This window comes from Pteropus medius, unplaced genomic scaffold (assembly GCF_902729225.1).
Source record: "Pteropus medius unplaced genomic scaffold, Ma_sr-lr_union100, whole genome shotgun sequence".
Taxonomy (NCBI): Eukaryota; Metazoa; Chordata; class Mammalia; order Chiroptera; family Pteropodidae; genus Pteropus; species Pteropus medius.
The window spans coordinates 5,611,280-5,627,171 of record NW_024347788.1 but is presented as its reverse complement, the minus strand read 5'-3'; positions in this window follow the sequence as shown (position 1 = coordinate 5,627,171).

Below are 15,892 nucleotides of genomic sequence, written 5' to 3'. Positions count from 1 at the left end.
ATGAAAAGATACTCAATCTCACTAGCTAGTAGGGAAATTCAAATCAAAACCACAATGAGATACCACCTCATACCTGTTAGAATGGCTATCATCAAGAAGTAATAACAAGTAATAACAAGTGTTGGAGAGGTTGTTGGGAAGAAGAACCCTCATGTACTACTGGTGGGAATGTGAATTGGTACAGCCATGGTAGAAAAACAATATGGAGGTTCCTCAAAAAATTAAGAATAGAATTACCATATGACTCTTCCCCAAATTAGAAAACACTTATCCAGAAAGGTATATGTACCCCTATGTTCATTACAGCATTATTCACAGTGGCCAAGACGTGAAAACAACTGAAATGTCCTTCAATAGATGACTGCATAAAGAAGATGTGGTACCTACGTACAGTGGATTATTACTGAGCCACAATTCATGAATTTAGCAAATCTATATGTGGAATTGTGTTCTAGGTAACTAAAGCCCTACTCAAGCTTATAATTACCTCCATAAGTAAGGACTGCCGGCTTGAAGTTAGATATTTTGCTTTTGTGTGATTATTTTTTTCTTTTCATAATTTCAAACTATTTTCTTCCTCAATTTCAGTGTAAACTATAGCTTATTTCGATGTTTCCGATATTTTATAATAATTTTCTCAAAAAAAACCAAGCCTGTTATTCCACTATAAGAAAGTTTATCACCATAAGTTCTCCACTTTTAACAAATTTATAACATCATAGCATGCAAATGTAGCATTTTAGATGACTTTCCAAGATACATAGTAGAGGACCTTTATGTGATTTTAAAACACTTTCATTTGCTTGAGAAAAAAGTCATTACTAACAATCTGAATATAGCTTTTAGAATGAAAAAAAGAAGAAGATAATATAGAATGTCAATGATAAAGATGGTGCTCAAGAGGGAAAAATGGTGGACAATCATTAGAGAGATGAAGTTTACATTTATATTTAGTAGTTGATTTAAACAGACAACAGTAGGCTTCTAGCTGGTTAGTAGAATGAACATTTTGTAGTCTCTAAAAAAATAATCCAAAAATTTGGGCACATTTTTTTCTTATTTTGGCTTATTTATTGTAATATAACCAACCGACCAAAACCTTAGAGCCTTTTTTTATATCATCCATTTTTTTATATCTCCAGGTTTTGTGGGTCAAGATTTCAGTCGGGTCAGCTGGCTGACTTTTCTACTCCATGTAGCACTGGCCCAGGGTAACTTGATTCTTTCCTCTGGTGGATGGAAGGTTTGGAGGGTCCAAGATGGCTTCTGTTACATATCTGACACGTTGGCAGAAATAGTTTAAAGGCTGAGCTCAGCTAGGACAGTCAACTGCAGGTCTCAGAAATGGCTTTTCTAGTCCTCTGGTTTTAGATAGGTAACTTCTTACTTGGAAGCTCAGGATTCCACAGAGTGTTTCAAAAGACGTGGACAGAAGCTGCAAGACTTCTTTTGACTTAGCTTCATAAGTCCCGTAATATCAATTCTGCAATGTCTTTTTAGTTAAGTAAGTCACAGATTCAAGCCCAGGTTCAAGGGAAGAGGGATTAGACTCTACCTGTCAACAGAAGTATCAAAGTATATTCAGCTATGTTTAATCCATTGCATTCATCTTTTGCTGTATGCAGTGTGCTCTAAATTAGGTAATGGATTAATTTTCAGCAATAGTTTCTAGCCTTGATGAAATTATAGTTGTTGAGAGAAATACAACATATAGTAAAGCAAAAAAAAAAAACAACAACAAAAAAGGTAAATATATAAAATTCACCTTAGCATCACTAAAATTGCCTGCATTGTGGCCACAATCCAATTTCTAATATTCACATAGATTAAATCAAATAAAAATATGTTACCCTGACATAGATAAGATGAACTGGTGTTTACACCTCAGAAGAGAAAGTTGCTTATAGCTTATGTTTTCCCATACTTTACACTTCTCAGCCTTGCTAGTGATATAATTTGCATATCGTATGCTTCCGTGCCAAGTTACAAATCATTAGGCAGAACAGTAATGTTTAGGAATGTGACTCCTTTTCAGAGAAGAGAAGCAAAGGGATATCTAAAGAAGAGTTCTTACCAGTTGATAAACTTTGACCTCGAGGCAAATTTCCCCAGGATGCCCAAATTGAATTCTTTTATTCTTGTCTCTTTAATGAAATTACTGAAGGGTGCACATCTCAGGTTCTTTCTCCAGATGTCATGGTTCCTGTTCATAAATTTTTCACATTTCTACTGTTGGCTAAAGTGACACCTACTGCAAAAATTAAACCCAATTGACAGGAACCAGGATTAGATGAGTCTTCTTTACTCTTTCCTAGCGAGACATTTGTTGGACCTTTCCATAAGGTTAAAAAGCATTGGAAAATGAAAGGAAGGTGGCCCAACCTGTTTTGGTAATGATTACAGAATGGTTATGGTTGCATTTAAATTTACATAAGCATGAATATATTAAGCTAAAAATTAATCAGTTGTAAGACCTTTACAACTGGAGAAAATTGAAATAAAGCTGGAATACACTTAATTATCTAAATTACTATCAATATCTATCATTACAAAGTACCAACAGCAGTGCAATTTTGTCCTAAGCCTCTACACACTCAACCAAAGAGTGAGTCTACATATATTCCTACAACCCCCAGTGGAGGTGTTGAAATTACAAATGCTTTCACTAATGTAAAGAGGGACTTTCACACTGGGATGCATTAAAAAGAGAACATTTAAATAATAAGTAATTTGCTTTGGCTGTAATTGAATTCCCCTTGCTGTTATTGCTAATTATTGACAATATTTGTGATTGACTAAGAAGCTTTTGCATTCTGAAACAAAATTATTTTTCTGCCGGATCTTAAAAGACAGTGACTGTCTTTTCGACATCATAGACTGTTACCATGGAAATGATTGTGATTTGAGAAATGTATCAGCAACATGCAAAAAAATTGCTCTGTACAGAGAGAATTCCCTTTCCTTCACTGCTCTGGGCATTGTACAGCCTTGCATAGTAAGTACATGATAATGACTTCTCACATTTATATAATGTGCCTTTGTTTTACAAAGTACTACACAATAGACAGAGCATAGTATATGCAACTATAAAGAAAGGACTAGAAAAGCAAATTGAAGTCAACGAAATGGAATTATTCTATATTTTAGGACAGATATTCAATTAAATTAGAAGATAAATTATGCTTTTAAACTTAACATTGAGATCTCAATAAGAAAATATCTAATCAGTGTTTTATTTTAAAGCAGGTTTTGTATTTCTGGGGTCATTAGTCCATTTGTCTGGTAGGACAGACATCTTTGCCCAGCTCATTAAAAGACACTTCCCTACTTTCCATATGCTTCTGTCTAATTTGAAGGATTGTTGAGAGAATCTACTCCAGAGAGAATGTGGCCTAAAATGGCCCTATTAGAAGATTAATTCTTACACATTTTGCTTGGAAAAAGAGGGAATGGAGAAAATAAATTGAATACCTTAGGGCAAGAGAAGCAATTAGGTAGCCAAAATACCGGTTTTCTGACTTTCTCCTTTCTTGCTCCAACACCTCGAAAGCAGGACTGTCTTGCCCTTTTCAATTGAATTCTGTACTTGAACTTTTTTTAACCTTGCAAATATAGAAGCTTTAACTCAAACTAAAATAGATGTGAGTAATGGAATAGCAAGCATTGTGTAGACAAAGAAAATGCAGAACTAGATATGAAATAATGGTGGGGACCAAAGAAAATTCTTCTGCTTGGGATCTAAATCTGATGGTCCGTGGTGTGCTAAGTGAGACAGCTTATTATAGTCTGTGGCTCTTAGAACTTATGCTGAACACCTGATTGGAAGGCTCCACTTTCATATTGCCAGGCCAGACGCAAACATAGAAAAGGACAAAATGTATGCATAAACCTCTAAGGGAAACCTTGTACTCATGGCCAGTTTCTGTGCCTCATCTGAATTTGCCAACATACCAGGTATCTGTAAGTAGTATATTTGCCTTTTTTTTTTGGCAAAACTAAACATTGTGATAATTAGAATGTCAGTAGTTGAGGGAACAGAAAGATTCGAAGAATTGCATGACACTTTCCAATGTACTGCCAACCACAATCAATAGCCATTAAAGAAGAAATGGTGTGATCCCTTTTTACACCAGGCAGGACTAGAGTTGCTATTCAGTTCACGTTCATTTTCCCAAGTAAATTTTGGGAGGGAAGATACTTTATTGCAGGGTTGTAATATTGCGTGATTCCAAGAATGGCATCAATTTTCATGCAACCCTGTGCAGCAGCCCCTTGCACTTGTCCTAGTCACTTTCCAGCCCTAGAAAGATATAGGAAGCATATGATCCCCAAAACCCTATCTAGAGAGGAATCAATAGAGATATAGTTATAAGAGCCTAATGCAGAGAATATTTATAAAAAAGCTCGATTAAGAACAAAAGCTATTTGAAGATTGGAAATGTCATAAAGGAGGCAGAGCCCGAGGAAAGTTTAATTGAAAACAACAGCAACAACCAACAACAAAACTGCAACTCTAAGAAATAGGGTTATGGCTTTCTGACCTCGGGCAAGAGTGCTGGCCAAGCCCCATGGCTGTTTTTTTAAAAGAGCATTGACCAAAGCTGCAGTCTTGCCAGCTAAAGTTGAAAAGATCAAAGAACAGGAAAGTGCAAGCTACTGGAAATGGCAGTGAAATTATGGTAGCATAAGATCTGAAGAAGGTATGAGATCTAAATTCAATGCACAAGCAGCCCAAAATCCATGGCTGACAGCTAACTACATGTGAGTGGGGAAGTCCCTAGGAACACATCGAAACATCAGAGAAAGATCAGAAATGTCTTGATTGTTGACATATAGGACTGCACAGAGCCATAGCTGTCAGTTTCATGTTTTTCTAAACAGTTATATTCCTCACAAGTGTACAACACAAGTGGGAGAATGGTACATCCTGATAACTAGAAGTATCAAAGTGTAGAGAGTAGAAGCAAGAAAACCACAGAGAGGGTGTGTTCCTTGTCTGCCCAAATCCTTGCTTGACTACCAAATTTTTCAGCCACAAGGGAGGCTCAGGGGAAGATGGCAGCAGTAGGAAGCCCAAAGCCATAAGTATGGTTTTGAAATATCTGCAGCTACATACAGTGACAGAGACATCATTTGCAGTATGAATCAGACAAATCCACTGCCAACTAGAATTTTTAAAAATCATTAGAAGAACACAACAGAATATAGAGTTGCTAAAAATATTACTTATGAATGTTTAATATTCAATTGAAAGTTATAAGAAATGGAAGGAGAGCTACATTCAGAAAATATGCAGTGGGTAGAAACTGAAGACAGCCTAGATATTGGATATAGCAAAGATGTTAAAGTATCTTTGATAAATATTTTGAAAATATAATGGAAAACATGACACCAATGAATGAACAACTGGAATCAACAAAGATTGGAGAGTATATTTCAATTGTGAACTTAGATACAAAAAAATAAATATTTTGTTAGCTAATTAAATCTACTTGGCTAATTAAATAATACATCTCAATCACATGGGGGGGGTCATCATTCATGCAAGATTGATTTAATTTATACCCTCTATTATCTAGAAATAAAAGAGACGTTCCTTAACTTATTAGGGCTACATACCTAAATCTACAGCCAAAATAATTAACTGTGAGACTTTAGCACATTCTCATTTTAAATCAAGAATAAGACCACGATCTCCACTATCATTACCTCCTTTTAAGATAGAATTGCAAATGTGGTGAATGCAATAAGATCAGAAAAACACAATCACAATCTTGAAGGAAATTGATTTGCTCTTTTTCAGATGCTATAATTGTCTATAAAGAAAATCTGATAGAGTCAACAAACTCTATTAGAATAATGTATTTTAGTAAACTTATTGAAATATAAAAAATAATAGCTTTCACCCAGAAAATACAATAGTACCAATAGTACCAAAATAAAATAAAGTACTATTCATGATGGAAAACACAACAAAGAAGTTTTTTAAGAATTAACGAAGAATGCACAAAACTCTTCATAGAAAATAAAAATTTAAATCTATTACACATCATAAAGATTGATTAAAATGAAGAGATACATAATGAAAATGGTGGAAGTATTCCAATTGGATTTTTAGAGATACCCAACATAATCATTCTACAATATTGGACTTTAGAAAGGTCCGCAATGAAATAAGCCATGTTGTTTTTTTTTTAAACAAACAAAAAAAATAGAGTAGAACTTACCTAATCTTAAGACACTGTATAAAGTCATTGCCATTAATATTAGTATTGTGTTGGCCTAGTAAGAGATGAATGAACCAAACAATATAGACTTCAGAAATAGAGCTGCATTCATCCACGAGGAGGAAATATGGTGACATTATGAAGTAATGAAAGAGAAGTAGCTTATTTAGCAGATGATGTCTGGAAAGCTGTATCATTACATGGAAAAGAAAGCTTAATCTGTTTTTTCGCATACAAAGGTGGACATCAAATGGATTAAAGTAAAACAACAAAGCTAATTGAAGTAAAATTGAAGCAAGAAAACCACAATATCTTTATGAGCTAGGGTTGAGAGACTCTTCTTTGACAAGAAGCAGAAAGTACTAAGTGTATTTTAAAATGATGCATTTTACTACACCCAAATTGCAAATTTTTATTTTATTAAATTTATAGATGAATGATATACAATGATAAAACATTTGCATATCTAAAACAGGTAAGTAGAATATATAGGGAACTCTGGCAAGATAAAAATACAATAACTAGAATATCAGCAACACTTGGAAAGAGGTATGTTGAATTGGGATATGAACCCACAGAAGGGGCACTCAAAGGCTGTAACTATATGAAGATGTGCTCAAACTTACTAATGATCGGAGAAATGCAAATTAAACAATCATTTATATCTATCAGAGTCACAGAAATTAGGAAAAGAAGTCTTAGAATTTATTTTCAAGGATGAAGAAAGAAATTCATTAGTTCTCTTAGCGATTGCAACTAATATCCACATGCTCCTAAGTGATATGGCAGTATTTACTGCAATGTCTGTTCCTTGTGGTCCAGCAGTTCCTCTCCCGGATATGTGCATATAAGTGAGTATACACACATAATAATGGTATTTTATATGGTAGGAACTAGAGATGTCTACCACAGAAGTATATGCTGCTAAAATGTGGAATAATATGTGACAGTTAAAAGCAAAAACTTCAGTTACTGCAATTTGAATAGAGCTTAGATATAGAGCATTTAATGAAAGTGCTGTAAGAAAGAGAATAAGAAATATAAGGAAGAAATGAATTAGAAAGAGAATATAAGAAAGAATAAAGTAAAAACATGTTAATACTACATGTTATAGAAAGATGTGTACATGTTTAAAGCAATAACTCAGACACATTGTTAGGTTGGTCTTCATTAAGAAAGGGAAGATGGCAGGAAACTGCAAAATGACATAAAGGAAAATGACACCATGGTACCAGCTGGTACAAGCATTTGCTGTCAGTAGAGTATGTGCTTACCTGTTTATATACAATTATAAAATTAAAAAACAAAAACAAAAAACAATGCAAGTGTTGATATTTCTGAATTTCACAATTTTGTCATATAAATGTTAATTTTCTCAGAAAATTATTATCTGATGTATGTTTCATGTTGTTCTGAGCATTCACAAATATGATCATATTAATTCCCAGAATTCTTTAGGCTGAAAAATTTTTTTTCCGTTAATCACTTATATGCCTTATTTGCATTATCTCTTCTCATTACCATCTGTATTTTGAATAATATGGCAATGTTTAGTAGGTATGAACCCAGTGTAGATTTAGTGTTTTGATTCTTATTTCTATTATATGGTAAGTGCTGTCTATGGCTTAAGAAAAGGAATTTTTAAAGAAAGGCATAAACAGAGGTTTCTGAGGTTAGAAAGTTTTATCAGATTAGTGTCTAGAGAGGAGAAAGTGACACTTTTGTTTTATAAGGGATATAGGAAGCAATTGCCTTTAATAGTGCAAGCTGCACATTAAGAAGCAGGAGACAATTAAGTGTTGGATGTTATATTTATGCAAAGCAATTTCTAAGGTAGTTCTTAAACTATTTTGTGTGAGCTATTGCATATTTCAAATTTGCCTTTATTCAATTTCCTTCACTTTCAGTGGCTGAATATAACATTAATGAAAGAGAGAGAAAATGAGACTGGAACTTACAAACCTATAAATAAGACCCTAATATTTGTTCCGTTTGAAGCTGCACTCAGGGAACTGGTGCACACGCATTACGAAAATCTCACCGGGGACTTTCACGCTTTCTGAGATGGACAAAGTTCATGCATTCATCTTTCCTGTATTTGTTTCCTTAATAGTAAAATAATCTATGTGTTATTTCAGAACATTTACAATATAAAACAAATTAAAATGACCCATATTCCTACCACCCAGATGAAACTATGGAGATGTAGAACCTTGTGTAAAGCTAAGAGCAATCTGACTGACATTTTGTCATCTGCTTTTTTGACATTACTTTTTAACGCTTTCTCACATCTCAATAGTATGCTAAAAATAATATCCATTCGGACGGATATGTCTTAAGTTATTTAACAAGGTCCTGTAGATTTAGTAAAATCATATTGAGGATTTTGCTATTATCAATTTGTGATAAGCATTCAAACACATGATTTGTTTTGCAAATGAATCCTTCTTTGCCTCTTTATTTTAGGTATGCATTTTGTCAAGAGTGTATTACTGAATTTTGATTTTTTTCCCCCTTTTCTGAGAGTCAGTGGTTTTATAGTGATTTGTAGAATTAATATAGGGTTATTGTGGAAAAGGATATACTCGTCCTCTAAACTTGCATTATGCTTTCTCTCATTTCCTATTATTTCCCCCTTTTTAATCTACCAATTTAAAAGATAAATATCCATTTTTTTCTACTCTTACTTGCCTTCCAATGCCTAGAAATCATATCTATTTATTTGTAGTTATAAACAGCATAAATGTATACTCCTGTTTAAGATTTTAAATGTTTAATTTTTTCCAACCTTCTCAATTTATAGTTGTTGCTGATCTAAGTTCCGTTTACACCCAGACTCTTGTGACGAAATTTTATAATTGCTATATACTACATATCCTAAATCAAGGTTTTCTTTTTAATTTGTGTTAATTTGTAACCAGAATAGCAGTATGTTTAAAATACAACTCAATAATATTTCCAGGGTTTCTTGTTGGTCTTATATCTTTGCTTTCCTATTTTTGTTTTAATTGATTGTTCAGTCTCTAAGTACATTTTAAACCTATACATGGGTCCTGTTCCTTCTTGTTCCTTTATATGTATGCCTATCTTGACCTAGTTATCACACATAAAGACGACTTCCTAGAGAATTCTTAAAAAAAATTTTATTCTTCTAAAATCTTCGTGGTCTTTTCTACAATACCTTCATATTCCTTGAAACATTTTAAGTAAACACATCATTAAAAAAAATGTATCTTAGATTTCACTTCTCCTTGAATTTGTGTATGTTTTTCTGTTATCATTGAAATTCTAAATTTTTATCTCAATACAGATTAGCCTTTTCAAAGTTTTCCCCAGACACTTAGCGAATCCATCCAATTTGTCTGCATATTCGGTTATTTCTTCGTGTGTGTGCGTGTGTGTGTGTGTGTGTGTATGTGTGTTTCCCCCTGTATTTTTTTCAATTTTATATATTTTTGGTTTGGTTTTGCTTTCCTCTCTTTTTCTAGGATTCCAATTATCAGCATATTGTAAATCCTGGGTCCTTCATGTCCAGCATTCTAGTTTTTCACATGTTCATGCATCTCTTCAGGTTCGGGCGAATCCCGTGAGTGTGGTATTCATCTTTCAGTGCGGCAGTGAGTGCCCCTTGCTCTTCTCCCTGTGTGTGATGGACTTTTAGTTCACGACCATGGTTTTCATCTTTAAATTCTGTTTCCTGATTTTAGATCAGTCCTCACCGTGATGTGCAAAATTTTTGGAAAGCCGAAGCCAGTATTTTCTGGAACATTATGCAGCACAGCTATTTCAGACGGTGACGTTTCTTCTGATTCTTCAGAGTGGCCCCTTCTACTCTGTATCTTTCATGGGTCTGATTTTTGCTGCTTGCTCATTTCTGTGTGTTGCAATCAGCCATGTCAGAAAGGCATCCGGACTCTGAAGGCTTTCATGTACTCGTAGCCCCAGTCAAAATGAATTTTGGCAAGTAGACTTTTTGCTACCCATCTAATTTGAAGGATGCCCTGCTGAACTGGTACTCTGTCACTATAAGCAACTCCGATATGTAGCTTTCTGTTTATTTTATGCAACCTCCATAATAGGAAGTCTTAACATCATACTGGCGGTCATTCCTTCATTCGTGGTCTGCTCTTTCTTTTTCAAATTGACAAGTGGCTTTGAGGATTTATCAAGATTCCTTCTGCTTACTTTGCAAGCTCTTTAATGAAAGGAGTTGGCTCTTTTATCCTCACGTAAATTCAGTCTCTACTTAATCTGCAGAAATGCTTTAAGGTATATAAAATGTGAGTAGTAGATATCTTTCTAAGTTGCTAGCACTTATACATGTTCTTTCTCGTTTTTGTATTTCATTGGTCATACCTATCAGACTTTGAGAGGCACGTGTGGTAGGTGAGAAAAGATTGCTTCCCTGTGGTCATATGACCTCATTTATACCTAAATCTGCCATTGACTTAAAATCCGGCATGTAAGACTAAAACTCCTTGTTATTCAATAGGAAGCAGGTCAGATGAAAAACTAAGTCGGACATTTTCTAACCTACTAATATACATGGATATGCTTAGTCAATTCAGGTTTCTTTCTTGTGATGATGATGAATTCATATATTTTATTAGCGTTGAGTTGCCTTATTTTGTGATTGCCACAGGATTTAGTCACTTTAGATAGAGACTCTATAATATTGGCACCAAGATAAAGTCTTTGCAAATAAAGTCAAACTGAGATTTGTGGAATGTCCCCCAAACTGTGCATTTCAACTCTGTCTTTTCCCCTGACATTTTTTTGATGGGCCTCTGTATCACAGCCCTTCAAAGATGAGCCCTGATATCATCAGTGACTAATGATCAGCCCTTGCATTGGGAGCCAAAGAAAGCACCCCAGATTCAGGCTCGCTTTTCCTAATTAAATGTGGTTAATAACTCTTTTATTAAAACTAGATTAAATTCTTATTTGGGAAACTTTAATTTAAAGTACGACCTGTCAGCTACATGGCACTTCTATCCAGCCTCATCTCCAAGCATACTGACGGAGAGTAAATTGTGTTTTAATATTCTCCAAAAGCGCAGAGTGAGCAAGAGAATTATAAAGTACGGGGGGGAAAAAGTGGTCGCTTTTCCTTTATTTGCAGAGAAATCATAGAAAATGAAGCCAAACAATTTGAATTTGTGTAGTTATGTAATCCTAAAAAATGCTGCTATGATAGCCCTAAGCAGTTTATATTTTTTATCCTAAAACTGCTGCAAAAGCACCTCTTCTTGCCTACCTGCATTTAGCGGCACCCATTGAACCCTTTTCTTCAGGCTCATTCGAGGGCATCTCAGTGTACACAGTGATTGACTTGGACTCCTGTTCTTCCAGACTAATTTCACCTCTGTCTGTCATGGGCTCATTCTAACTAGAGCAGTGTATGGCTAGCTTCCTAATACTCCCTGAGATGCTACCTCCCTTTTGAGAGTGGCACGTAGGGTGATATTTCTGGGTGAGTAGGCAGGGCAGAGTTGCTGGAGTCGACAGCAAGCCTGGCAGGGAGGCAGCGAGACAGCCCAGGGCTGTGCGACCTTAAAAACTTTCGAGAAACTACCATAAATGATGCTCCCAACTTTGCACAAAACTCCTGCTGAAGAAGCTCAAGATTCCATGCCTCTTTCTATGGAAACAAGAAAAACAATATAAAGAAGATGAAAAACGTCTGCCCAAGTCATTGTTTGGCTTCATGGATCACTTAGAGAAAAGAACAATCCTGATAATTATTCTTTTTTTCTTTTTCTTCTTATTGTTCTTTTCTGTTAACTAACTGCTAATCCATTTTAAAATAGAACGTTATACCTTGTCAGATTGTTCACAGAATTTTTAATGAATTGGTCTTATATTCTTATGAAAATTACTCTCAAGATGTGAGCAAAATTTTTCCATTAAGGTATGTGTAAAAATTGACACTATAATTCTAGTTCTACAATATTTCCCCTTTCTAGGGTTAGTCTATATTTCTGTTATCATGTCTCTAACTTTCAAACACTTTTCTGGAATTCCCAGTTCTTTTTATTGGAAGGAATAAACACTCTAGTGCATGTGCTGTACCATGAAAAGACTATCTCTCCTGCTTTTGCTTGACAGGTCACTTTTTTCCCTTTATTATAGCTTTCATTTTTTTTTCCTCTAATTGTTTTGAATGTGTTCTTAATTTTGTTTGGATATTTTCATTAACTTATTTTCAAGTAAGTTATCAGCCTATGGAGATTAATTACTTAGGCAATTATATTATTCAATTTACTTGATCATTTCTAATTTTATATTGAATAAAGCTTTTCATGTCTTTTCTACATTTACTGATTTTTTTTTTTTTCAAATTGATAATGTTTTTCGGTCTCCTCTGTCATTTATCCCCTGCCCAGCATTTATTAAATGTCTACGCTGGTTCCTGGACATAGTCATTTTCTAAGGACGAAAATGTTTCTTGAAATATTTGTTTGTCATCACTTTGCTCTCACTAAAATCAAGCAAAGTTAGGATGGTAAAGAATGAGGTAAATCCTGACTGTGTTGCGTAAATGCTTTTCTCCCATTTACCTTCTTTATAGTCTCCCGGCACTGGTCTCTTAGACCTAAACGTGCCCAGTGAAGTTTGATTAAAACATTCTTCAAATATCCGAGATATTTTGTCACTTATGATAATTTTTAGTCACTTTTTAATTGCCATTATTTGTTTCTATATTGTTCTAGAATTCATCTTAATTTCCTAATTTATATTCGTGACTTACTATTTTTTTATTTTATAACCACTCATAATTATGAAACTTGATAATGCTAATTTGTTTCATTTACATTTACCTCCTTGATGGCCTGCTCTCTTTGGGGATCATTTTGCTCCTTAAATGCTGAAAAATCTTTGTCCACTTGAGTATGCAAGTATATTCCCTTCGTGCAGAGCTTTCTTCTAGATTTGGGTGATCGTTAGGCCAGTACCACTTCGGAGGAAGAATTTTGAAAAACGTAATTTGAGATTTTATTCTTGCTGCTGTTAAAACTCTTACAATCCTCTCCCCCTCCATTTTTTTTTTGTAGTATTGTTTGTTCAATACCCTTTAAAATATTTCTGTACAGAATTATAAATGCCTAGTGTAACTTCATTTTTTAACTAAAGTCTCGATCATAGAACTGCTAGTTTCGTAAGGCGCGACCCATGTTTTTAAAGGTTACCAAGTGACATTACCTGGTTATATGATCTTTTACTTCCCACTTAATAGTTTGCCTCATTTGTTAGAACACAGGGCTATATTTTGCCCCAGGTAATAGTTATCGGATGGTGCATAAAATTTGCAAAATTGAAAAATACTGAGAATTTGTGTATAAATATTTAATTGGTATGCGAAATGAATATCTGTCTCATTATTATTAACATTCTCATTACAACATCCCAACTATTAAAATATTTGCTATTAAACAGCCATTTTCGAGACCTTGTATATGGAATATGAATGACCACTTTCATAAAGAAACTTAATTTTTAAGGCCACATAGAAACCAGCATGGAAATATCAATAATAATAGTAAAAACCAACTTTTTCATAAATTAAATTAAAATAGTGTTTCCCTGTGCTTCTTCCCTCTGTTTTTTTTTTTTTTTCCCAGCTAGTAACCTAAAATATAGTTGTGCTGGTATTGCTAGAATTGTTTCCAAGAATGCATTTCATATTAGAAAGAATCCTTTTCTTCCTTTGGGCTAGTCAGACCCCAGACCTCATCTGAGCTGGATTAAGGAGGCCAGGTAACCTATCACCATACCTGACCCTTTGCACATTTTTAGCTAATGAATTATGAAAAGAAACAACATTAACAAAGAACACGAAGAAAAACTGACAGTTGATAAATCTCCAGCTCTGTAACGTGGTGTTTCTGTCGTGATGAAGCTAGCAGTCTCTCACACACTGCGTTAGCAGGACCTGTACCTTGACCTGCTTTTCCAGTGGGCAGTGATGGATGTGCTCTGTTCCGTCAAAACTCTTTCCCCCAGGTCCCACTGTAACTGACAGCAATTGTTTCACCACTGCTGATTTGGGTTGGGGTGAAGTCCATGGCCTTGGAGCACAGCCAAAGTAAGTGGTCCACCCAGGACCCAAAAGCATGGCCTCATTATCACTCTGCTTTAATAAACTGAGCTGCCAAGTCGCTGAAGCACTGATACCTCCAGAAATTCTGTTCAGGCTCTTTGATTTACTTTTTATGGGGTTTGAGATTTCCAAGTCACCTGAGTACGCTTTTCTTGCTGTGACCTCATTTTTTTTTTTCACTCTGGACTGTCTTTGTCTTTAAGCTGCCCCTGTGAGTTAGACAAAACTTTTAAATCTTTTTACAGACTGATAGCTTCAGTAAGAGTTCTCCCTGTCTACAGAATTGTGTTCATACAAACAAACAAACAAAAACACAGCAAATCTGGTGCTAGCTCTGAGTTAGGGTCTTCACTCGCATGGCTTTGGTTTGGGATTTATGTGTAATTGTTAGAGGCGGACGATTTTGGATATGTAAATCACCCTCTGTTGGGACAGTCACGAGATCTAGACAGATGCATAGAGGGAGAGGAGAATATGAGAACATTGGGTTGAGGCAGTTGAAAGCTGTAGAATACTCAGGATGCTATGGGTTGTCCCAAGCACATCAGGAAGTTGGGGAGTTCTGCAGTTCTTTTGATGCTTGATCATTTTGTGAATCCATATTTTAATTTTTATGCATTTAGACATACTCGTGTTTAATTCTTTTCTGAAAATGTCAATATCTAAATTTTTTGAGAATCGGTTCTCTTGATGCTCACTCATGGCGATTAGTATCCTTGTGTAGTGTAGGCGTTGATCCTTTCACCTGAGCTCATAGTTTGTACGTCTTTCCCACGGGAAATCTGAAGACCTAGATGTTGCTTCTATTGTGAAGTGAAGAATGCGATGCACATGAGAAACCACTTTTAGTATTCCCTAATTAAAACTTGCTGCTGTACCAAAGGTTAGCATTAAGTTGTGGTAGTGATCATAATATGCATTTGTCCTCAGAACAATCCAAGGTCTGGTTTCGGCTCATATTTTGCTGTTTCCAGTTTTAACTCTTCTCTGAAACTGCTTTAAATACAAATGACCTCATGACTGTTACTGTATTTGTCTTTCGTTGACTCAACCTCTTAGCAGAATTTCTTAGTTCTCTAAACCCTCCTTCTACCTTCTTTCTCAAAACATTCTCATCTGCTTCTATGGCATTGTCTCCCCTGCCCCCACCCACCCCGCCATCATGCTTTTCTATCCACTTTTGGTCTCTTTTGGATTTTTCCGCCCCCGATTCCTGGCCCTTAAATATTGCCGTATTTAAGATTCTCTCTTCTGTTTATCTTCTTCTTGTATACAAAGTGAAACTTATCCAGAACTGTGAACTTGATGACAGTGATTCTCATCCTTGCTTTTGTTTTAGGTCTTTTAATTGAAGTCCATTGTTGCATGACAAATTTCCCCAAAACTTAGGAACTTAAAACAGCAAGAATTTATATTCCTACACAGTTTCTGAGGATCAAATCTAGGAGCAGCTTAAGTGGATGTTATGGCTCAAAGTGTCATAAATATTACTGGAGATCTGTTGTTGGGGCTTTAGTTATCTGAAGTCTTGCCTGGGGCTAGGGAGGGTCTGCTTCCAAGATGG